The 25,240-nt window shown below is 46.5% G+C and overlaps 1 protein-coding gene across 7 annotated transcripts in view; it reads right to left on the reverse strand.

The window, feature by feature from the left end:
* Window positions 1-23,286, reverse strand: part of ST6GAL1 (ST6 beta-galactoside alpha-2,6-sialyltransferase 1) — a 137,700-nt gene extending 114,414 nt beyond the window's left edge. For 2 of the 7 annotated variants that reach the window (XM_060298302.2, XM_060298297.2), the window contains exon 1: window positions 22,978-23,286. The gene's annotated coding sequence lies outside the window, so the exon portion shown is untranslated. The other 5 variants (XM_060298301.2, XM_060298299.2, XM_060298296.2 and 2 more) reach the window with 4 other exon arrangements.
* Window positions 23,287-25,240: the final 1,954 nt, after the last annotated feature.

Below are 25,240 nucleotides of genomic sequence, written 5' to 3' on the forward strand. Positions count from 1 at the left end.
GGCCGCTGAGCCTGCGCGTCCGGAGCCTGTGCTCCGCAACGGGAGAGGCCACAACAGTGAGAGGCCCGTGTACCGCAAAAAAAAAAAAAAAAAAAAAGAGGAAAGGGGGGTGAGGGAGGGAGGGATAAATTAGGAGTTTGGGATTAGCAGATACAAACTACTATATATAAAATAGATAAATAACAAGGTCCTACTGTATAGCATAGGGAACTATATTCAATATCCTCTAAGAAACCATAATGGAAAAGAATATGAAAAAGGATATATGTATACAGATATAGATGAATCACTCTGCTGTACACCAGAAACTAATACAACATCGTAAATCAACTATACGTCAATATAACAAACAAATGAAAGCAACTCACCCATAAATAAGGGAACTGGTGGTAGACCCAGTTCCCTTAAAGGAAAGGTAGTGGGCACAATATGAGAAGCAAATGCCATGCACAAGATCAGGTGATGGGGTTGCGAGGCCCTGCAGAAGGAAAGGAAGCTGGTCTTACAAAGAGAACAGGGCAGAGGCCTGCGGAGAGGCAAACAGGAAACCGTGCAGCCCAGAGAAGGCGGATGGTTAGGAACTTTCCAGTGGCTTTGAGGCTCGTCTGTACTTCCTATTTTTGTTCCTGTAAGCATTCCCTGAATCCCTTCAATAGACCTCTGAAGAGCTTGGTTTAGACCGGCCCAAGGGTCCCAGCTGCCTCTGACTCACTAAAAGCCGTATGCGGCTGTGAGACCAGAGGGGCTCTCCCATGATCCAGTGCGTGGCTTTGTGATAGGGCGTTAGCCATCTATTGTGGCTGCTCAGAAGCCTTTTTTTTTTAACTTTCTTCCAAACATTGTGGCTGGGCTTTTGATAGATGAGGTAACGGGAAAGGACAGTTCTGGATTGCAAGTGTATCTTGTGCATTGCAGAAACATGAGAAATAAACAATGGCAGAGCTGTAGAAACTTCAGGTTTTTCTATTGTATTATAAGAATTTTCTATGAAGTGGCTTATGCCAACACTTCCTATCACCCTACGAGTGCTACACATTCGATCCCAGGGTCTTCTTGCATCCCCCTTGTCTCTGAGCCCCCTATGGACTCATGTGCTTCCTTGTAGTTTTAATACAGCACCCATTTAATGCAGGACACTTCTGCTCCCTGACCTCCCTCCTACCCTGCAAGGGTCACTGGCTTGACATCAAGATGTAGTTTCACTACTCTCCCTCAGCCGAAGTTTCACCCACCTCCTTCCTCATACTCAGGGTCTGTTCTCTGCTTGATCTCCCCCTGCCATCACTCCTGCCCACAAGTTCTGCACACCTTATAGTCCCTGGCAGCTTCTCAGCTAATCCCCTTCCTCCTCTGTGCTCAGTCAGACCCAGAAGCACCCAAACATGACTCTAAGGAAGAGAGCAGACACATGAGAGGCTGCCTTGTCCTCATGAACTCCCTCATGCCCCCAGCAAGCATTTCCTTCAGAGGTACACTGTGTGAGGCCCTGACCCCAGACCAGAGCCAGGATTTAGAGACCCCACCCAGATCCAAAGAAGTTCATAAAATGAGCCAAGAACACACACTAAGAACTTCACACCCTAGCATCCCCACTGGTAAGTATCCTCCTGGCAAGACTATTACTAAAGGACTCAGTTTTGAGTGAGAGAATGGGTTAACTTGTCACAGAGTTAGGGCCCTGGCCCCAGGTCCCTGGCTGAAATGGGCAATCACCACAAGCACACAGGAGCCTTGGGGTAAAAGATAATCCTGTTAACCCTGGATCCATCAATCCACATTATCTGAGATGTGAGCAATTGTTCTGATTGTGTTTGGACTTGGAAGCTAAGTGAGCTAAGAGCTTTTATCAATCCTTGGGCCTAAAACATTCCAGGATCTGGGTCACTACAAGTTTGCTGAGCCCTGCAGTCCAATCAGAAGGCACTACACCCAAGATGCTGTAAGAACTTCTGTTAAAATCAGCAGACTTCATGGATTATTTCCGTGGGTTAGGGGAGAGCTAGGCCAAGCTCTTTCAATAAAAGAGCTGAAATTAAATTTGAGTTGAGCACTGAATACACAGGTTCTGACAAAAAGAGAAATGGCGTAGGAAGTTATTTTCAAAGAACCAGAAAGGGGAAGTTCTTCTGCCACTGCCGTATGCAAAGTATCCAAAGGAGGGTGCTCTAGCTCAGAACTTTGACCGTGTTGTCACTATATCGTCTGTAGCGAACAGCCACTCCATTTTGACTGTGCTTATTTCTGGTGCCAGTGCGGATATGCGGGGCGACGCTAAGCCCTCTGCATACGTGATTTCAGGCCCTGTCCCACCCCTCCACCCCCCTAATTTCTGCTGCTCAAATGCAACAACTTTCAACTCCTTTATCTATTTCTGGGGTTACATCAGTGCGTCTAAATAGCATGCTTATATGGCTCTGTTTTTTCAATGTTAGATATTATCTACTGACTTCCTATTACAGAACAGGAGGATTTAGTTCTCTTTTGCCACACCCCACATAACTCTTCTCCGTCCCACATTCTCCTAATAGCTTTAGACTGTTTTTTTATTAAGTCAGCATCAGAAGTTACATTATTATGACCAGATAAATTGTTGTTCACACCTGAACCATGGAGCCATGTGGTGTGTTTTGATTAATTCCTTTTGTGTACATTCCGTGTAAGTCCTACTATTCAGATGTTGAACTTCTTAGAATGATCCTTTCTTATTTTTCACTTCATAGCCTTTTTTTGTTTGACTTCCTATAAGATTTCTTCAACTTCATATTCCAAACCCTCTCCCGATTCATTTATTTCTGCTAACATACTTTTAATTTCCAAGAGTTCTCTCTTATTCTCTGAATACTCCTTTTATTTCAGTCTTTATTTTATTAATAGAATATCTTCACTTGTCTCTATGATACTTTTATGTTGCTGTTGTTGTTGTTATTTGTCTCTTTTGGTTTCTTTCATGTTTCAAACTTTCTCAGATATCAGTTGATCTCTACCTTAAATTTAAAAGTGAGACACTGGGAACTCTCCAGCGGTCCAGTGGTTAGGACTCCACTCTTTCACTGGGAAGGGCGCAGGTTCGATCCCTAGTCAGGGAATGAAGACCCCTCAAGCCACACGGCCAAAAAAAAAAAAAAAAAAGAGAGAGAGAGAAGGAAAAAAAAAGAAGAAAAGTGATACACTAAAAAGTTGACCAGAAGCTCTGTGTGCTTGGGCAGGGCTGCTGGACTGGTGGGCCTTACCAGAGGGGGATTGAAAATAATCTCTCCATTTTATTTGAAGAACTGTAAATATCAATATCTATAGGCCTTTCCTCTTAGGCTGTTAAATTTAATCATAGACTAATCTCATGACTAGGGAAATCTCATAGACTAATCTCATGACTAGGGAAATCTCATAAGAGGCCTTTCCTCTTAGGCTGTTAAATTTAATCATAGACTAATCTCATGACTAGGGAAATCTCATAATCTCCAACAGTGTTGCCAGCACTGTTGGAAACAACAAAAAAGGAAGGTTGGGGAAGGGGTGGTCTCATTGTTCAGTATGTAGACTTTTATGCACGCCCTGTGTTTTAGAATGGCATCTCATGCATGCCCTCCTCAGCTTGGCCTGCTGTGCTTGATCTTAATCAGATCGTAAAATTGAGTCTCTTCCTGGAAAAGTCCTTAAAATAAATTGTAGTTACCAGGAAAAAAAATTTTTAATTTTTTTTTAGGCATACTTTCAAATGCCAGACATTTAGGAAAGCATGAACACAGGTTCACAACCACATATCAGGAATCTCTGGGGCCTGATAAGTGTCAGAACTCACAATTCTTCCTATTTTAGAAAAGCAATATGTTGCCTAAAGACCTGCAGCAGTAGCAGGGCAACTCTCCATAATTACATGGATTAATATTTCTGCAACAAAACAATAAATATTTTAACCAAGTACATTAAACAAGGATTTATAAATAGCCTCCCATTAGTCCAGATCAGGTTTTGCCACCAAATGGGTTAAGAATAAAATGCAGTTTTTCACAGATTTGGGGATTTGGGTATTGCAAATAAGGGATTGTGTATGCATTTCCTATACACCTCCTACACCTCCAGGCACATTTGTGGCATTTTCACAAGGATTTTGTCACTCTGTGGGGCTGCCTGCTTGCAATGAGATGTGGAAAAAATGAGGTAAGTTGAGCTGTGGGTGCTGGGGAAAGGCCAGGCTTAACAGGGAGACAGTCTGATGACACAGTCACTTGGAAGGTTTGAGTCTCTATGCTAGCAAGCTGTGTTACCTTGAAAAAGTTACTTGACTTCTCTGAGCTACAATTTCCTCATCTGTAAATCGTGGGTTATTCCAACTAATTCTGAAGTGCCGTTGTGTGGATTTAGTTGAATTTAGTCAACAATTAGGTATTGTGCCTACTATTCCTAAGGCATTGCTCTGGGCCCTAGGAGAACAATCACGAACAAAAGAGATGAAGTCCCTGCCCTCACAAAAACAACTTCCTAGTGAGAAGAGACAGAATAAATAAGTCAGATGACCATCTGTGCCATAGAAGAAACACAAAGCAGGATAAAAGGGAAAGAGAGAGCCAGGTGTGATGGGGTAAGAAACAGGCACCAGATTACTATCTTATGTAAGGTGATCAGAACGACCTTTCTAATAAGGTGACACTGAAATAGAACCTAAAGGAAGAGATGGAGAAAACAATGGGAATATATGAAGGAAGGGTGTTCCAGGTGAAGGGAACAGGCTCTGTGGTAAAAATGTGCTTTATGTTGAAGGAGTAAGGTCAGTAAAGTGAAGCAGAATTAAGAGGTGGAAAAGAGCAGGAAATTTAGCCTGGGAGGATCTGTGGGCTGCCTCATGCAGAACCGTGGAGGCCCTTCTAGGAACTTTGGCTTTGCAAAGTGCAATAGGAAGCCTTTGTTGGTTTTAAGTGGAAAAATGACACACTACCACTGGCGGCCCAGGTATGAAACTATTCTAAAAATTAGAAGTAGAGATTGATCTGTCTTGGACCAGTGTGAATTTGGTGGATCAAATAAGCAGTCAGTTTCTTGGTGTATTTTGCAAGCATGGCTGGCGTGGTCTGCTGACAGATTGGGTGCAGCATGAGAGAATCGGAGTCAAGGGTGCCTCCACAGTCTTAAGCCCAAGCAAATGGAAAGATGGAGCTGTCATTTACTGAAGTGGGGAAGGCTGTTTGAGAGAGAATGGCAGCATTTCAGCCATGGACTTGTCATCATTGAGATGTCTGTTAGACATGTAAGGAGGCTTGTTGATTAGATGGCTAAAATGAGTGTGGTGTTCCGGGGAAAGGTCTGGGATGGAGCTAAACATTGAGAGTTGTCAGCATTCAGATGGTAGGAGATCTCCAGGGAGTGAGGGGACAGAGAAGAGGCCAAGTCCAAGGGCTGCTCCCTGGAGCGCTCCAAAGTGAACAAGCAAAGATGAGCCAACACAAGAAACTGAGAAGGAGAAGCCAGTGACAGAAGAGGAGAACCAAAGAGGGTGATGTTCCAGAACCAGAAGAAGAAACTTTTTCAAGGTGGACAGAGTGATCAACTATATAAAATGCTACTGACAAATCAAGATAAGGACTGAGACTTAACCATTGGATTTGGCAATACCAAGGTCACTGGTAAACCTGACAGGTGTAGTTTTTATGGAGTGATGGAGGCAAAAAACACTGGTTAGACTGAGTTTGAATGAAATTGAGAAAAGAGGAACTGCAGGGATCAAGTGCAGATGACTCTTTCAAGGAGAAGAGGAATGAAGCAGTAGCTGGAGGGGTAGATGCGGTCAGGAGAAGATGTGTATGTGCATATGTGTGGGGTCAGTGGGAGAAACAGCTGCCACAGATAGACAGATGGTGTCGGGGGGCAGATGGGAGTGGTCCATAAAGAGAGGAACATTGGAAAGAGAAGGTAGAACTGCAGAGTCAAGTCCTTAACTAAGGAAGGGAACAAGATGCAATACAGAAGTGGAGGGGTTGGTCTTAAAAAGGAGCATCGGGCTTCCGTGGTGGTGCAGTGGTTGCGGGTCCGCCGGCCGATGTGGGGGACGCGGGTTCGTGCCCCGGTCCGGGAGGATCCCACATGCCGCGGTGCGGCTGGGCCCGTGAGCCATGGCCGCTGAGCCTGCACGTCTGGAGCCTGTGCTCCGCAACGGGAGAGGCCACAACGGTGAGAGGCACGCGTACCGCAAAAAAAAAAAGAAAGGAGCATCATCCGTAGCAACAGGCAGAAAGTAGAATAAATGGGCATAGATTTGATGGTGGAAAGGTATGAAAGCACTCCTTTGCCATTATTTTCTCAGGTAAGTGGGAAATAAGTTTCTCGACTGAGAATAGAGATGGGAGAGGAGGTGTTAAAAATTTAAAGAGGGAAAAAAGTGTGAAATAGTCATGGAGATTGGAGAGGATGGCAGTGGTTCTCAACCAAGGCTGCCCACTGGAATAAATGAAGAGCTTTAAAAAAAGATACTCATACCCAGATCCACCCCACAAGAATTTAGATTTCATTAGTCTGGGGTGGAATTCAGGCAGCAGTACTTTTTATAATCTTCCCCAGTTAATGATAACAGAAGCCAGAGTTGAGAACCCCTGGATCAAAGGAAAAGAGTAAAGACCTGACAACACCAAAGTCCACTTAAGGGTCATGGTCATGAATTAGAGTGAGACCAGTCAGGATGGTGGTGTGAGCTCAGTAAATGAAAGCTGCTATGTCTATTATATCACCAGCTAAGTGATATAAACCATCCTTGTAGCAAATATAATTTTGCTTTTATCTCATCCAAATGATTCACCCAATTAGTGTACATCATAGGGTTTTGAAGTCATTTGCAAATAACTAAAACCACAAATGTATATCCTTGAATCTCGAAGACGTCCCCTCTGGTTCTTTTTATGCAACACTGAGCACTGCACATGGGGTCGCTGGGCTTCCCAACAACTGTAGAAATCCCAGGTCATCCCTCCTACCCACGCTGCCAGTGTCCCAGTGTTAATACAACAGTTCTGTGCCAGCGTTTCATGAAGCCCCTCCAGTCCACGCCACCTGGAGCCTCTATTTTAGTAGGTTCCATGTTTGCAATTCCTGTCTGGTAATCATCTCTGCTCCCTCCAGGGAAGTCTACCCTTGATCCCAGCCCTGAGCCTGGAGAGATCTCTGTGAAGTTAAGTGCCCCAGTCCAGCCAGGCTGGGTCCCTGTCCATGTTCACCCCACCACTGGAAAAATAGATTGCAGACTCTATCTTGAGCCAGACTGCCCTGGCTCGAATGCCAGCAGAGGGCAGAAGCCCTGTGAGCTCGCCTGCTGGGGGAGCCCCTACTATTGGCTCTTGTCCCCCACTTACGGGTGGATCTACTGACTAGTCCCAGTTGTGAACCTCCTCCTATCTGCTGCTGCAGTTCTGGGGAGAACTGGCAGCTCCAACATTCCTTCCTGCAGCCTGGCATGTCTGAAACACCCTCCATTCTACTTGCCCGGCAAACGCCTCCTGCTGGGGTCTCACCTCTTCTTCCCTGACCCCAGCCCTGCCTCCTGCTCCCAAAGCACCTCGTGCAGCTCCTGTTCATCTGGTCCCTGATCCCACGTGCCTGTCTGTCCTCCTAGATGGAGAGACCCAGGGAGAGACTGGGTCTCATGTATCCTCATACCCCCAGGGCTTAGCAGAGTGTCTGGCCCACTAGGTGACCAATAACTGAGAATAACTATTAAGAAGTGCTGCAATATTGAAAAGAGCTACCATTTATTCATCACTAGTCACATGCTGCCCTAGGTTAATCACTACATCGTACTCACACCAATGCTATGAGGCAGGAACGATGAACACAGATTGCAGAGGAGAAACTGAGGATCGGAGAAGTTCCCAAATTCACATAGCTGAGAAGTGGCACATCCGGAATTAAACCCAAGTCTGTCTGGCTGCAAAGCCTATGATTTTTTTCTCAACCTCGGGGCTTTCTGAGAAAGGTGACCCTACAGATGGTGATGGAGTTGCCTCCCAGCGTTCCCACTGTGAGTCCCCTGGACTGGCTGGGAGACAAGGGTGGGACCCTCCGAGCCCAGAAGCATTTCCCTAAGAGGCAGCTTTCATCCGTCTCCTCCCTGTTATTTCCTCTCCTCCAAGTCTACAGGCCAGAATAAACTGTGCATTGTGTAGAGCAGAAAAGGAACCGCCACAAGCCCTCCAGCAGGAAACATCTTCTGGGGATTTATTCCTAACACCATCGTCATTAACCACCCCCACTCTCGCCCTGGGCCAGCATCCTCCCAACAGCATACAATTGACAAAGGCGATCCTGCAGTCTGCTCAGATACAAGATGATTCAGCCTAACTGCTTTTTTCAGAGCTCCCTCACCGCCTTCCTCCCTCTCACCCCTAGGACACACTCCTACGACCCTGGTTCCCAGCGGGATAAGAAAAGCAAGAGCAAGGTCCCAAACTTGATTGGCCGCCAGGGCTCAGCTCCACGGATCAGCCCAGAGGGCATTCCCTACTTCGCCTTGTTGCTTGTCTCTCACTCCCAAGGCCGGAACTGACAGGTAGAAGAAGGACTGTTCAGTGGGGCAGAAGGGCCCAGCGGAGCCCCAGGGTGTTCCTGCCATGTGCTCTCACCCTGGCTTTACCTAGAGAGCACCTGCACTTGCGGACCGCATCCTGGTCTCAGCAGGTGGGTGGGGGCGGGGAGCATTGGGAAGGCTGAGCTCAGTCCACCAGGCCTCCTAAGGGCAGGGGGCTGTGCAGAGAACCCCCGCAGTGTCCCTGCCATCGGGGAGACACTGTCGAACATAGCTAACTTCATATAATCTAGTAAGTACAGTGTAGGAGATGAAAGGTCTTCTCTTTGCTTTGGGTGGCATGAATTTCAGGGACTCATCCTGAGCTGAGGCTGAGCTAAAAGGCCTGTCTGGGCAGAGCAGAGGCCAGGGGGGTGAGGAAGGAAGTGATCTCTTCGTCAGTAAGGCGTAGCTTGGCTCTCTCTAAAACCTCCACCACTGCCACCCCACACACAATACACGCAACAGGGCTTTTGGGCCCCCAGGAGGACACCAGGCCCCAACCTAGACCTTGGAACAATCCTAATCCTTCCTGGAGCACAAGTAACTTGCCTTGGGCCACTCTAGCCCAGTGCCAAGGGCTGGCTGCCCGTCCATTCTGACGTGTTGCATCAGAGCCCAATTTCTCTGGGGCCAGAGTCCTCATCTTGTCCTCATGAGTACTCCTAGCACTCCTAAAGTCTGCTCCAGAGTCCCCTGACGACTCTGTCCCTCCTGTCCCTTTTCCAGACCAGGAGCCTCTACCAGATAGACGTGGCAGGGGCCTGTTCGCCTGGCAGCTCCAACGTTCCTTCCTGCAGCCTGGCATGTCTGAAACACCCTCCTCTGCCCGGTATAAATCACCAAGCTGTTGACAGCCATCCTGACTCCACTCTGGCCCAGACTTACCTAGCAACCAGGAAGGGAGGCAGGAGCCTTCCCACACCCTGCAGTGGGGGGAGCCAGACAGACTGCTTGCCTCGCTCCCCTCCCTCTACCCCACCCCCCAACAGGCCGCCCCAGCTCCCTCCACAGCCCCCAGCTGGTTATCTGAACCAGGAAAGCACAGCTTCTGGCTGGCTGACTACATTGTTTGTTGCAGGCCTGAGGGACCATGTCCATGACTGTGAGAGTTTTTACACACACCTGTGGGTGCTCGAACAGATGTCTGTAAGCTCTCAGAAGAGCGAGGGGTGTGTCAGCAACAACAAACCTTTCTGTGTGGCTCTTTTATACTTTTATACTTTCTCGTCGTTTCACATCTATGATCTAACTGGAACACAAAAACAAATCTGAGGGGAGGCGGCACCAGAATCATTATTCCCTTTTATGAATCAGGAAACTGGAGTTCGAATTGAGTAGCGTGCGACCACACAGCTTCTGGACAGTAGAGTCTGAACCACAATTTAGGATTTATATTTACCTAAAAATTTACCTAGAAAATTTACACGCAAAATATTGGGCTGGCCAAAAAGTTCTTTTGGGTTTTTCGGTAAGATGGCACGGAAAAAACCCGAACGAACTTTCTGGCCAAGCAATATATGGCCATGTCATAGGTCTGCGTGTATGGAAATCCATAAAACATATTTACCTATAAAAATGTTTTGATATTTATTTGTATTTGTATATGTTATGTTTCACAAAGGTGGCTAATTCAGATCTTCTGTGCACTGCAAATCACAGCACAGGAGAGAGACTATATGGGCTTTGGAGTGCAGACAGCTCAGGGGGTTCAATCAGTCTTACCCCTGAGTGACTTCGGACAGATAAGTCTCTCTCAGCTTCAGTTTCCTCATCGGCACAGTAGGGATAATTATCACCATTCTGTAGGGCTGTTGGGCAGCCTAGAGAGATCTGTGTGTCACACCTGAACGCTGTGGGCACTTAATGAACAATAGCTATTCCTTCATTCACCCTCTGTTCCCTGACCACAATAGATTACCCAGGGTTACCCAGACACACCACATACCTTCACTCCTCCCTGCTGGTACTCCTGCTGCCTCCAGGCCAGGAATGCCCTGCCTCCCATCCTCCACCTATAGGGACTCTTCTCATCCTTCAACATCCAGTTCAAACACAATCTCCTTTGTGAAAACTTCCCCACTGTCCTCGGGACCCCAACACCCCAATTGTCCATCTAATTTACAAAGTGTTTTGTTCTGCCTAGAGTCCGGTGTTCACGTAACTGACTCACCAACTTCTCCGTGAAAAAACAAGGCCTTGTTCATCTATGTGTATCTCCCACCTCACTCCCCACACCCTGAGCATTAGTATTTAATGATGCCTTTTAAATTATCCTTAGTGGTTTGATTCAAATAAGACCAGTTGGGGGGAAGGATAAATTAGGAACTTGGGATTAACAGATACACACTACTATACATAAAATAAGTAAACAACAAGGTCCTACTGTACAGCACAGGGAACTATATTCAGTATCTTTTGATAACCTATAATGAAAAGAATCTGAAAAAGAATATATACATATATATACACATATATATATAACTGAATCACTTTGCTGTATACCTGAAACATTGTAAATCAACTACACTTCAATTTAAAAAAGAAAAAAAAAAGATTAAAGAAGTAAAACACTGAAAAAAAAAGACAAAAACAAATAAGACCAGCTCATTACTTTTTTAAATCAATCAATGCACAAAATTATACAGAGCTAAAAATCACCCAGGATCCCTGCATCCAGGAAAAAAAATTGATTCATATCCTTCCTTGCATGTCTCTACATTTACATTTGAACAGAAGTGTGGAGGATGGAAGAATGCATGAAAGAAGAATGGGTGGGACTGCTTAATACAACAGCTGGGGTTTTTTAATTTAATTTTAATTATACAGAAAAGTAAAATAGAGGAAAAGCTGAACTTTTAATAAATTTTTCTACATCCAAATGATGTTATTTCCTTAAAGACTCCTCCAAGTTTAAGAGAAAAAAAATAATTGATTTACAATGTTGTGTTAGTTTCAGGTGTACAGCAAAGTGATTCAGTTATACATGTGCATATATTCATTCTTTTTTAGATTCTTTTCTCCAATAAAATTTTAAAAAATAAAATAAAGGGTTAAAAAAACTAATTGAGAGGTTGGAGCCATGATACTAACACCCTACTTAGACAGTGTGAGAGAGGGAAAGTTAGCACCTAACGTCCTCCCACTCCCTCCCTCAGCTCTCCATTTCCATTACACTCTTTTCACTTCCTCCCATTCTGTTCCTTAGACTTACAGCCCACCCATGCTAAGGTTTTCTCTATTTGAGTAGAAGAAGGGCTCTCCAAATGACCTATCACCATGCCTTCCAAAGGGTGCTTTTGACTAATCTTTTTCATCATCAAGTAGGTTTTCCCATGAACGGCTCATATGTGTTATATGAAGAGATGAGAATGGCTACCTGCCTTATCGTTACAGAGTGATGTAATTGAGTGTAAAAGTCTTCAGTCACACGACCTTTCCCTTGGAACTCTGTAAATATTTCCTCTCCATGTTCTCAAGTTCTGCTTCTGCTGCAAATCAAGTCTGAGATCAACATGACTTTTTCCCTGGGGCAGAAATGAATTGCTCCCAATATCCATTTTCCTCATCTTCCTTTCAGTAATAAAAGGCCTTCCCCAAATCTGAGTTCTAAGAGGGTACACGGCCACCCAACTGGAGATGTTTTCCCAGGCTCCTTTGCATCCAGGCTTGTCTACGTGATTATGTTTAGGTCAATGGAGCACGAGAAGTGACCTGTGCTTCCACAGGTAGGCCAATTACCCTTCTGAGTGATCTTTTTACGATCTTTTTACAACCTTTAGATCTCTGATTTTCTCTGACGAGTTTCTTCATCCTTTTTCTCAGCATATACTGTGATTTTCCTCATGCCTTCTCTCTCTGTTAGTAATTTAGTTTTCAGTGGATTCTACTTTGTTCCTTTATTAACTTTTCCTCTAATGATGTAGTTTGTGTCCTCAATGTTTTCCTTAGCTCTGTAATTGCCCTTTTTATTTCATTCTGTAGTTTCATCATCTTGTCTTTGAGCTCTCAGTTGATTAGTTTTCAATAAACTTTATTTTGAATGAATAACTGAATGAATCCTCCTACTGCCTCTTCAGCCCAAGAGCCAACTCCAACCCAGAAATTATCTTGGGGGATGGGTAGAATAAGCCATTTATCACTGAGTGAGACAGAATAATATTACTTATGTGCCATGCCTTCCACCTTCCTGATCCTACCTATCCTTCAAGGCACAGCTCAAAGCCCACCTGCTCCAGACTCTTCCAGCCCACCCAGGTTGCTCCCTCTCCAGCCCCCAAAGGGCTTCTCTGAACTAAAGGATACACAGGTAATGCCTGGGCTACTTAATGAACTTGGACCTTTTGAGAAAGGGGGTGAATCTTCTCCTTCTCCCTTGTTACACCTGGTTGGGCAATAAAGGTTTTCTTTGAAGAGTTCTGGGCTACTGATTCTCTGAATGAAAAGGGGGATGAAAACTAGAACCGAGACTCAGAAGAGGTCTTCGACATCAGACTCACTAGTGAGAACACCCTAAGGCAGGTGGAGGAAGAGAATTCAGCAAGGGTGTGATTTTTGAAAGATTAATAGAGACGGAAGGATCACCTCAGTCTTCAAGGCAGACCTTCTCGGCCCCTGCAGGCACCGCTGTGAGGGTTGAGCAGGCCTACATTCAAGTTCAAGCACCTCAACTCACTCGCTGTCTGACTTTGAACAAGTCACCAAACCTCCTTCAGCCTTTGTTTCCTCACCTATTAAACGGAGATGATAATAGTGTATGCCACCATAGAGAGGTTAAGAAAATTATATTTGATGATGGGTATAACGGTTCCAGCTTCATCTCCCAGCACTTCCTGCCTTATGTGTTCCCCTCTGGGAACATTAACCTGCTAGTGGCTCCCCCGCACATGCCATTCTCTACCCCACACCTTCACTCCTGCACTCCCTTTTCTCCTTCAAATGCTCTTTTCCCAGAGGCTAGCAGCTACTACACTCTACAACCCAGCTTAGGTAGGTCATAGGTCCTCCAGAAAGCTTACCCAAACTCACTGTACGATCTTCTCAACCTCTGTATACATCCAAATCATAATATTTATCACAGTATATTGTTATTAATATCTGCATGCCCACCTCCAACTAAGCTCTTAAAGGAAGAGAACTGGGGGGCAATTTGGGTCTATGTTCTAAAACTGAGCATTGTGCGTGGGCTACAGCAGGCACCTAGTGTTACCTGAACGAGTGGACAAAGCAAGGACTCTGAGAAAACAGGAAGAGGAGGACACAAAAAGTTTGTCTGCCACTAACTTCTAAGGCCCCGGCAGTTACACTGAACGCGTGTGTGCATATCTACAGTGTGTGTTCTTAGGGTAAATACTCCCAATGCCTAGCATAATGCCTAGCACACAACAAATATTGACTGAACAAAATAATGTTGAGTAAACTTTACAAGAGAAGAAATTGTTCAAGAGCCTCCAAGCACAGCTGCAGATAAGCCCTTAACAATGCCAATATTGAGCTCCATTTACCACCTAAAGGCATCGAAGGTAGCCAAGCAATGGTACCCATTCATCTGCAGCCATGCTCGGTACTGGTGGGTGTGTTTATTCCGGTTATAAACAGATAATGAGTACAGGTGCTTTAAAAGGCAGGTGGGGAAAAAAAAAAAAAAAGGCAAACCAGGCTTGATGAAAATAACTCTTAAGAAAAAGGGGAAGAAGCAAATGTATGTTGAATCCGAATGTCAAGCTATTCACACATGGCTGTCCCATGAGTTCTTTCATTCATCTGTTCTTAGAGGAATGGTAGAAAGCTTTCATCAGCTCCATAAGGAGAAATTCAACCAAGCTCCCAGTGAAACACAAGGACGAAGGGCGTCTCAGCCCCAAAGGACTGGGAATGATTAGCAGTGGAAAAACCTGTAACATGATGTAGGGAATGAGCTACACCCAGTGCCAGCATCACTACTTAACAGCAGTGAATCTTGGGGTAGTTCCCTAGCCCTCTCTGAAGCTCAGCTTTCTCATCTGCAAAATGGAGCTGATGATACCAAGACCCCAAGGCTATGAGGACTGGATAAGGGAACAAACAGGGCCTTATCAGGGTCAGGAGCACAGCAAAAGCCTAGAAGATGGTAAACTTGCCACGTTTCCTCACTAAGACTTGGCTAAGACTTAAGTCCAAGAGGTTCTTCCTCATCCACAGGAAAGAAAGAGACAAGCATTTCAACTCCAGCTCAGAGGACCTTTGAGAGGTTGCAAAGGGTAGAGTGTTCCTAAAATTAAAGCTGAATGACGTCTCAGTCCTGTGCTAGGGAAACCAGGAGATGGATGCAAATTTAGAAAGACTGTAATAAAAAAAATAAAAATAAAATTACAATCATCCTCCTGGGACATGTAGTTCTTTTCTGGTTGCCAGATTTCCTGGTCATCTAGAGTGTATGTGATATATTTATTTCTGTGGAAATAATTTACGAATATAAAATCAAGTTGAGCTGAAGCCAAGGACTAAACAGGAGGAGGGTTGCCAAGATCCAGGGGAAACAATGGTCTAAGTCTCCTTTGAAGGCTTCCATTTTATTCCACCTTTTTAGAGCAGGTGACAAAAGCTCCACTCGCGTTGTCTGTAACTTGTCCCACCCCCTCAGTCCGATTTTCCCTCTCTCCCACAGTCATAGACTCTCAGAGTTGGGAAGGGCCTTTCCAGGCATTTAGGTCAACCTCTCTGAAAAGCAAGAATCCTCTGATGGCAAACAAGTTGACTTGAGACTTCTGCTTAGATACTCCCATGGCAGGGAGTTCACTGTCTTGCGACCTAGTTTGTTCCCTGGTTGGGCAGTTCTGCTGAGTAAGTTCTTCCTTATCTGCCATTCTGCAACTCTGTACTGGTTTTCCTCCCCCCCAGCAGCAACACAGTATAACTCTAATCATTCTTCCACATGAAGAAACTGCCTCTTATTTTATCCCCTGCAGGCTAGAACACTCCAGTTTCCACATGTATTCTACCTCCAATATGGTGTCCTAAACCTCTGTCTTCCAAGTAAGCCCAATTCTGGGTGTGCTTCATTTTATCATGATCTGTACAGGACCCAGCGAAACACGAGTTTCCAGATGGGTCTGAACAACAAGGTAGAGTAGAACCGGCACATTCTTTCCTCCAGAGCCTGAGATCAATTCCTCCTCTTCTTCGCTTCTCTCTCCTCCCTCCCATCACTCAAGTTCCAGTCCTCCCACCAGATGCCACCGACCCTGGGAAGAGAAACAAATGCGGAAGAGCCAGGGATGGTGGAATGAGGAGGAGAAGGTGATGACGCAGTTCAGTTTCTTGCGCCGGCAGCCTAGGGCACCCAATCAGGCAGGCCAACTCCAAAAATAACCTCCCATCCCAACAGCTGGCTCTTAGTAGCTTCCCGGGAGCCCTTCATTTCAGCTTTCCGGGGCATGGTTCTCAGTGTTCCTGCACCCATTTTCTCGCCACCCTTTCCAGAGTTCGATGGACTGACTTCATTTAACCATGACATTTACGACCAGCGTTCCCTATGTCCAAGGTCTAAATACACTTAGAAATATATTTTTATGGAAACAGATAAATATCCGTCAACAAAAGACTGGTTAAATAAACACATCCATGATGTAGGCTGTGATGCAGCTATGAGAAAATAATCTGTATATACTGATATGGAAAGACGTCCAATACCTATAGTAAAGTGAAAAGGGCAAGTCTGTAAAGTTGCAGTTACAATGTAATCCATTTACTGAGTTTTTTAAATGTATCTGCATATAACCATGAATACATACATAGGTACATCCAAAGGAGGCTGAAGGACCCACAACAAACTGCAAACAGTAGTCACTTTGCCAAGAAGTGGGATTGGGGGAAATGGCAAAAGGGAAGGTGGTTAATTTTTTACCCTATTTGAACATTCTAAAAGAAAACATTACACTTATTATTTGTGTGAAGAAGCCCCTAACTTTATGTATAGTTTCCTCTTTTTATACTTGTTCCCCATTTGATGATCTCAAAGCTGGAAGGGGCCTAGAGAGCTGCGAGCTGAATCCCTGTGGTGGCATGCGTCCTGCCCAAGGCCACACAGCTAGCTCGAGACAGCCGGAGGAGACCACAAGTCACAGTGCAGGCCCGGAGATAATGGGAGCCCCAGTGTATTAAAGAGAGGACTTTAATTTAATTACTAAATCAAATCAATTTTCTCCTTTCAGTTGAGTCAAAAATTCCTACTTGGGAGCAACAGTGAGTTAGGAGAGACCAAGACAACAAACTTGGAGGAGAGAGGGGAGCCTGGTGTCTTCTCATGGAGGAAAAGAGGCATCAGAGAAGATCTGTTTCTCAGGCATAGCTGGCAGGGCCCTACCTTTCCTGGGCTTCCTTGCCCTCATCCATAAATCAGAGGGAAGGGGTTGAGTGAAAGGAGATTCGCAAGCATGGGGTGCCAGCTACTCATCTGAGCGCAGACCTCATCTTCAGAACGAGACAGGCAGCAACTCCACTTGAAGGTACCCTACTACCACCAGCCCGTCAGTCTCTGACCTTCATTCCATACGGAAACTCTGCTTCTGGAGAGGGAAGGCTGGGTTCAAGTCTGATGCAGGGCCAACTAATGCTGAGTTGCTTGGGCTGTCACATGGATTATTTCATTCGCTACTCACCAAATTTTTTATAAATGGGTTTAAAGAAATTCAGAAGTCACTTGCCAAAAGCATACAGCTGGTAAAGGGTGGGGCCTTTATGCAAAATCAGGCCTTCTGAGTCTAAATTCAGTGCTCCTTTTATCGCATCTCTTTGTGACACGGGACACAGCAGGAAAATTCACTTGATCAGTAGAACTACTTAAGTTTTACTGGCTCTTTCTATCTCTCTCTCTCTCTTTCACACACACACACAAACACAGACACACACGGTTCCATAGGTAACAGTGACAGCAGACACGGGCTCCAAGAGCAGCACGACCCATTGCCTCAAATATGCAACTCAGTGAAATATTTATGGCTAAGCTGAAAAGATGTCTGGGATGTACTTCAAAGTCATGTGGGGTAGAGTGTGGGGTTATAGACCAGCCATGAGTTTTGATAATTGTTGAAGGTAAATGATTATAAATGGGGGGAAGGAGGTAATGACACCATTCTTTTTACTTTCGTGTGTTTGAAATTTTCCATAAGAAGACTTTTGTAATGCAGCATGTAAGTGATCATTTCTCTCTCCATTTGTCACCTAGTAGGAGGTACCACTTTAATTAACTTTCTGCCTGCTATCATGGTAAGAAAAAATATTAGGACCAAAAGTTTCTGCAGCTTGTGAAAATCCCAATTATAACACTAATAGCTATCACTTACGGAGGACTTCCTATAAACCTGGCACTGTACTGGACCCTTTAACTATGATTTTGTTTAATCCTTACAATGGTCCAGTGAGGTAAGGGCTGTTATGCCCATTTTACAGAGAAGGAAATTGAAGCTCGTCTATATTGGTGGTAATTGGTGAACAAGAATTCAAATCCTGAATTACTTATGCTCTTAATTCCTACTGTTCCCGCAATCCTATTGGAATTATCTGGAATATGGACAGAGATTTATTCACAAACATTAGTCATGGTGTCAATTACAGTAGAGAAGAATTAGAAGTAGTTTGACAGGCCCACAGTGGCCCTCATCCAGGAAGCCTTCCCCACTGCTCCGGTCTGGGGTGGTTGCCCCTCCTCTGCATTCCCAGGGTACCCTGAACTAGTCTCTTGTTACCGCATCTCCTCCATTGGACCATGAGCTCTTCTTATACAGTTTTGGTTTAGAGTGGGCCCTCAAAGATGGGAGGAATGAATTAATAAAGGACCTTGGAGTTGCTTATTTTAACACGTACGGAAACTGAAAACCTGGGTGTTAAAATAAATTGTCACAAGGGCAGGACTAGAACCCAAGGCCACAGACAGGGCCCTTCTCTTTCCATTAGACTTTAGGCTCTTCTAACATGAAAGATATATATATTTTTTTAAATGGTATCTGGATGCTTGAGGCATGGTTGGGAAAGGGGGAAGAAGATGGAGATTCCTTCCTCTATAGGCCTTCACTGAAATGCTCACTAGAGTGATCAGATCCCATGGGACCATGTGACCTTGGAGATGCTGATATGGTGATGAATGAAAAGGTGCAGCTTTAATGAGGATATAAACTGTGACATGGGTATATGAAAAGGTTAAATAAGAAAGCCAAGAGTTACTGTACTTGCAGTATGTTCTCTACCACTTAGAAAAAACAAATCCACTAAAAAAAAAAAAAAAAAAAGACGAGGGAAAATCGCCAATTGTTAAAAATGGTTGCCTTTGAATAATGGAAATTTTTGCTGTTTCTCTATACTTTTTTGTACTTTCCAAATTGTCCTCAATGGGCATGCTGTATTTTTATAATCATAATGACAAACAAAATTTAAATCACCAAGTTGATTCTAAAGGCTAACCTGACCCTTCTAGTAACGACTTAGAAAGTCACTCCAGTATTTTAATGTGATGATACCACATTGCTTACTATGTTACTGTAACATATACAACTATAAAAAGTACATCTATCCAAGTCAGCATATATGCAGTATACCTGCAGACAAGCAAGAAAAAAGGTATTTTTTTCCCCAATTCAGTTCTTACTGAATAAGTCACTGATACCAAGTCTAAGCAAATTCCCAGGACTCTAATGTTCCAGAATATTACTGCAAATTTCATTAATCAATTACTCCTGTCACTTTTTAATGCAACCACATCTTCACACTTACAGAGAGCCACATTCTCTTTGAAGCCTTCCCTCTTCTGCTCTCTCGTTGACCACCTGCTCTTGGTTTAACTTATGAAGAAAAGGGACAACCCCGCCACCACAGAGATCAATTTTGAGATAAATTAGATCTATTTTCCGTAGAGGCTATTTCTATCTTCTTTAGGGCAATTTCTTTTTATTTTTTTTATATTTTTTGAATTTTTGAATTTTATTTTATTTTTTTATACAGCAGCTTCTTATTAGTTATCTACTGTATACACATCAGTGTATATACATGTCAATCCCAATTGCCCAATTCATCACACACACCCCCTCTGCGGCTTTGTTCTCCACATCTGTGTCTGAGGGCAATTTCCGAGGGGAGACCCAAATGTGTTCCAAGCAGGGGTGGGTGGGCAATGAGTGGCTCTGGCTCTTTGTAACTCCAGGTCCAGTACAGGAACCATCCCCACACTGACCTGCCTCTGCCTGTCAGTAAATACGGAGTGAATGAATAGAAAGACCTTAGATTGCGCTCACCTGGCTGTGAAAGTTCTGGGTTCGGTTTTTTGATTTGTTTTTTACTAGGTTTATTTACCTTAGAGTCACACACACTTCACAACCCCCCAAAGGCCCTTTTTACAGTCTGACACACATTCACCCCAGTTACTGACTAGGTTGGGTCTCTCATTTAAGCACAGGGCTTACCCCATGGGGTTATTCTCCAACCGTCATTCTCTACCACTAAAAAGCTAGTGAGCACCCAACCCTGACAAGAGGTCTGAAAAGGTGTAAGCATGAGTCACGTGACTTAATACCCACCCCAGCCCCAGGAGATGCATACATGTTCTTCCCCTTACATTATACCGCGTAGAGATGCAACCGCCTGGTCCTCAAGGAACACAGGAGAGGAGGGTTGACCCAAACCCGATCCTCTGCCTCTAAGGGCCAAGCAGCTTCCACTGCACCCGAACAGCCTGTGCAGAGACTGGGCAGGAGGGACTTTCATTGTACAAAGAAGGACACCAGAGCCCAAGAAATTAAGTAGCATGAAGAGCTAAGTGGGGTCTCTCTTCTGACTTCTTGCTGCCTTTCGTTATACAATCATAGTTTAAAACAGCTCCCTACTGGGGAAGCACAAGGCAGAGGAAACCAGGGCAAGAGTAAAGTGAACCAGTTAGTACACACTAAAGAAAACCGATCCCCAGTGATAACTATCAATATAATACTCCTCACCATAGCTACCATTGGGATCCAGGGCTTTGTTTAACAACCAAAACCTATTTAAGTCCTTAAGGAATTCATCCTGTGACTTGAAGGGTGTTGTTATAACAACCATCATAACTTTGACTGTACTCTGGGGTACCAACAAAAACTCATTTGATGCAAGTTTCCCTTTCACGCAGAAAGAGGCACTAAAAGCAGACACCTTGCTGTGTGTCCTTAGGCATGTAATCTCTCCTCTCTGAGCTTCAGTTTTTCCGTTTAGGGAAACTGGCCAGGTGATTTCATAAGTTCCTTACAGGGTGAGAGTCCTGATGAGATCTCTAATCAAGTGCCAAGTGGAATTACCACAGAAATGAAACAGCCTGGAAACCCTAAGAAACAGGTGCAGTCAGGAGATAAGAGGGACAGGGTGAAACAGCACGTTAGCTTTGGCGAAACCCAGACTCAACATGTTTTCTTTGGTTTTCCAACTTTTCCTCTGCCAAATGCAAACATAAGTAGCTACTTCGTGGGACTCTCATTTTTAAACATTTAATTAAATACAATCAATGAAAACAATGCTTTGTTCTCCCACAAGTGACTCACGAGTAGCGTCCTAGGAGACACTTTCTTCCTGGAGTGCTTATGCCCAAACAAAGGCCTCCTGGCACAGGGATGACAGGCAAAACATCCAAGTCTCCACAGCTGGCCCGGCTCCAACTTTGAGGGGAAAGGGCAGCCAGAAGAGAAAACTAACTACGCTTATGAAAGGCTAGGAGAGTAAGGAATTACTAAATCTATCTTTTCTCAAATGGGTAAAGAACTCTTGAAAGGGATAATGGAAGGGTGCAGATTTCAATCTGAATTACTTTCTTTGTTTAACTCTATTCTGCCTAAGGCCACTGCCTTTTCAGCCAACCACAGAATCCCGGTTCTGCCTTTAGTTGACCGCATGGCAGTGTGCAGTGTGGGAGTTGGGAGACCGGGACTCAAGTCCTCTCTAGGTGGCCGATTTCACTCGGTTTAAACTTGGACAAGGAGCTGAACCCTCCCGGCCTCCGTTTCCCGGCCTGTAAAATAAGAGGGTTCACTGGATGCTCTCTAGACTCCCAAAAACCGGGGCGCAGAGCCGGAGGCCCTCCAGTCCCCCCCACTCGCCCGCCCCAGGGACAGGTTAATCTGCGGAGCTGGCCAAGGTGAAGCCGAAGCCCGACCGCTCCGCAAGCACAAGGGGGGCGGTGCCTAGGTTTCCGCGCACACCACCCACTCCCACAGCCTGACGGGCTTCCTTCTGCACCCACACCATCCCCTACCGAGCCAATGCACTCCCCCGCCCCCAACCACCTCATTGCTGCCTGAACAGGTCTGATGAACTAAAATCTGCAAAGCTGAGCTGAGCATACGTAGGCAAAGAAAAAGCAAAACAAACAAGAGGCCTCTCTTTCCGGACCTCGGAATTTCCCTCAAATAAACTCGGATAGAACTGAAAATAATAGCGTCCCCACCTAGAACAAGAGTGCTCGGCTGGCCTTGTTTGTACAAACACACAACAAGCCAAAAGGGGCCAGTGACACCGGGGCTGGCTAGACCTACAAAGGCAAAGCGCAAGCGAAACCCAAGACTGCGCTGGGGGCCGTTTAAATCGAACTGTTCTTTCTGCAGGCTAAGGAGGCACTCGCCGTCCCCAACAGAGGCAGTGCAGGGACAATGGTGCGCTGGGCACGGTCATTTTTTTAGAAGGGGGACCCACAGACCTTTAATTCAACCCCTGTCTCTAAGAAACCACCGTGAGGTGGAAGTGAGGGGCGGTCCGGGTCATCTCAACTCATGCACCACGGCCGGGGACACACTCCCGGCCTGGGGTAATCTTTTGTAGCTTCCTTCTCTTTTCGTGTTTCCCTTTTTAAGTCTGGCAATTTGGTCTGATACCCAAGTGGTACCTTTTAAACGGGTCTGTCGTCTTCCTCCAGCAAGTGACGCCCCCAGCGCCGCTCCCTCCCCGGCAGCTGAGACAATGGCCGGGTTGCGCAGGGCGGCTCCTAAGGGCTAGCGGCGTGCCACGCTCCCAGCACAGGGCGCACGTGCATTTGTTATGGTACCTGTGCCCCCATCCCCGCCGCGGGCCTCAGTTTCTCCGTCTGTAAATCCGGCAGGCGAGATGTGAAGGAATCTGGACTCTGCAAGGCATCCCCCTCCCATGCTGACGGTGCAGTGGAGAAAGCGGGGTTCCCCGCGGCCGCGCGCACGTGGGTTTGTTGTGGGTCCGCAGGCTAGTGGAGCCTGGGAGAAGCCAGGGCGGCCCCTCCGCCCGGATTAATCCACAGACACCCGCAGCCAAAGAGTGGCCGGTCAGCGCGGCCAAGGCGTCTGAGGGGTGCTGGACACCGATTCCCTGCGCCCTAGGCGCGCCCCGGACCCCGCCGCTCCGCTCCCATCCTGTGCCCCTTCGCTCCACTCCTCCCGGGGGGCTCGGGCCGCGCCGCCGCCCACCGCAGCCCTACTCACTCGCTGCGCTCTCGGCCGCCGAAGCTGCGGCAGCTCAGCCAGCTCCACGCCCCAGCCGGCAGGCAGCGGGTTCCCTTTGTTAGCGCGGGGCAGTGCCCCAGGCGTTTTCCCCAGCCCGGCCCTGCGCGGGACTCCCCTCCCCCGGATGCCTCCGGACTCCTCGCCCGGCGGCGGCCAGAGAGCCCGGGAGCTGGGAGCCCCAACGCAACAGTCCCTGAAGGAGGGTCTTTGGGGAGGAGCGGGGGGACAGGGGATGAGGGGTGGCGCGGACGCGGGAAGGAGGGAAGAAGAGTGCGGCGAAGGGGCGGGGGAAACGAGCCGTCTCCGTTATGCAAATAGTCGGGAAGACGGGGTGGGTCCCCTCGCCACACCGCACCCCAAACCGGCCCAGCCCTCCGGAGGTCGCTAGCGAGCAGGCCTCGGGATTAGGGGTGTCTGGTTAGGTGGTGCACTTAGCCCCCGAGTGATGCTAGGATCCGGCTTCCCCGCCCGCGCCCCCCCCCCCGAGGGCCGATGGGGAGGGACAACGCGGAAGGGCAAGGTTCCCAAATCCTGGCTCTACCCTAGCCTCACAGGTGGCGGAGGTTTGAATCCAGCACTCTCCTAGCAACCAGGGACTATAAATCCTGCCTCTGCTACCGACTGTCTGCATGACCCTGAGCAAGTCCCTTAACGTGTCTGAAGCCTCGAATTCTTCTTACGTAGAATATGAAACAACAAAATCTATTTCACAGGGTGTGGCAAGAACCTCCCACACACTACAGATACAGAAGGGAAGGAGGGTCAGCGAGTCCCTACCCGTGGAGATTTCCACGCCAAGCTGTCTGCAGGCTGGTGGGCAGGAGGCCTCAGGGAGGGTGGAAAAGGGAGTGAGTTTCCTTTCTTCCCTGGGGCCGAGCTGGGGCTGCCGGGAGGAGGCGAGAGGAAACCACTTGTTGAGCAAGCGTCACCACTAAACACTGACCATCCCTGGTGACCCCGGGGACCACTTTCCTAAGACAGAAAACCACCCTGTAGGAGGGCCGGAAGCGACCTTTGGCCACCCGTGCAGTCCCCGTAGAAAAGACGTGACTCCCAGAGGCAATAATCATCTGCCGAAGGTCTGTGGAGGGCCCACTTGGCGCCCGGCTCTGTACTTGGAGGGAAGGAGTGGTGGGGGAGAGGAGACAAGGAGAGTGGAAGATAGTGCGGGTCCTCTGGGAACAAGAGTCCAGTTCACAATAGAGTGCGTGAAGCCCAGGCCCAGAACTTTGTCTCCAAATCGAATTGCCCTCTCCCCACCACCATCCTGGGAAAGGGAAGATGGCATCTTCATCTCATCCCCAACATCCTTCTTCCAAACACTGCTTCCCCGCACCCCAGATCCTGGACCCCTCCTGCTGTCACTGCTGGCCCTTCCCAGCTGCTGAGGATGCACTACTGCTCAGTACAAAGAGCTCCAGCTGGAGAGGGTGACAGGCAGAGTGAATTCAAATCTCTATGACCAACTAGCTATGCACTCTTATGTAAGCTCCTCAGTCTGTTTATGTCTGGTGTGGAGAAGGTGCTCATCACAGTAAAATGTATGAGTTAATGAGTGGAAACAGACACACTCTTAAGACTATTTCTGGGAGGGTGATATATTGACTTTATTTTGAAAAAAATGGAAACAAGACTTTGTGCAGGGGCATGACATACCCCTTTGTGTTTTACACTGGTTTCTCCGGCAGTGAGCCTCCTGGAAAATGGATGGCAGGATCAGAGATGAAAGCACGGAACACAGAGATCAACTTGGAAGTTGACATCAGTGGAGATATAATAGGAGTGGTGGCAATGACAGAGGGAATGAGAAAAGGACATCCAAACAATGGCCACCATTTGGGAAGCAAAAGCATTCTCTCCTCATCATAGGATACCTGGTGGCCTTAGCCTACCCTTAGCCCTATCTTGTGGATGAGAAAATTCAAGTCACTTGGAAATGGAAGAGCCCGAATTTGAACCTCTTCCACATTCATTGAAAGCATTCATCATTTCCATCCTCAGCATCACTTTTGTGTCAACACTACTTAGGAACCAAGAACAAGAAACAGGGGAGAGTTTTCTCTAGAAGGTTCTCATCACCAGAAGAACTCCAGCCAAGGTATGGAGAAAACAGGGGACAGGCTCACTCTGGAGGCTTGGCTTGCAGGACTGGGATGACCACAGAGGACAATAGAAGCCCAGGAAGATCCTGGGACTCCAAGGCAGATGAGGAGGCAAGTCGCAGTGCCGCTGGCAAATTTCC

The sequence above is a fragment of the Globicephala melas genome, chromosome 4 (genome assembly GCF_963455315.2).
Source record: "Globicephala melas chromosome 4, mGloMel1.2, whole genome shotgun sequence".
NCBI classification, from domain to species: Eukaryota; Metazoa; Chordata; class Mammalia; order Artiodactyla; family Delphinidae; genus Globicephala; species Globicephala melas.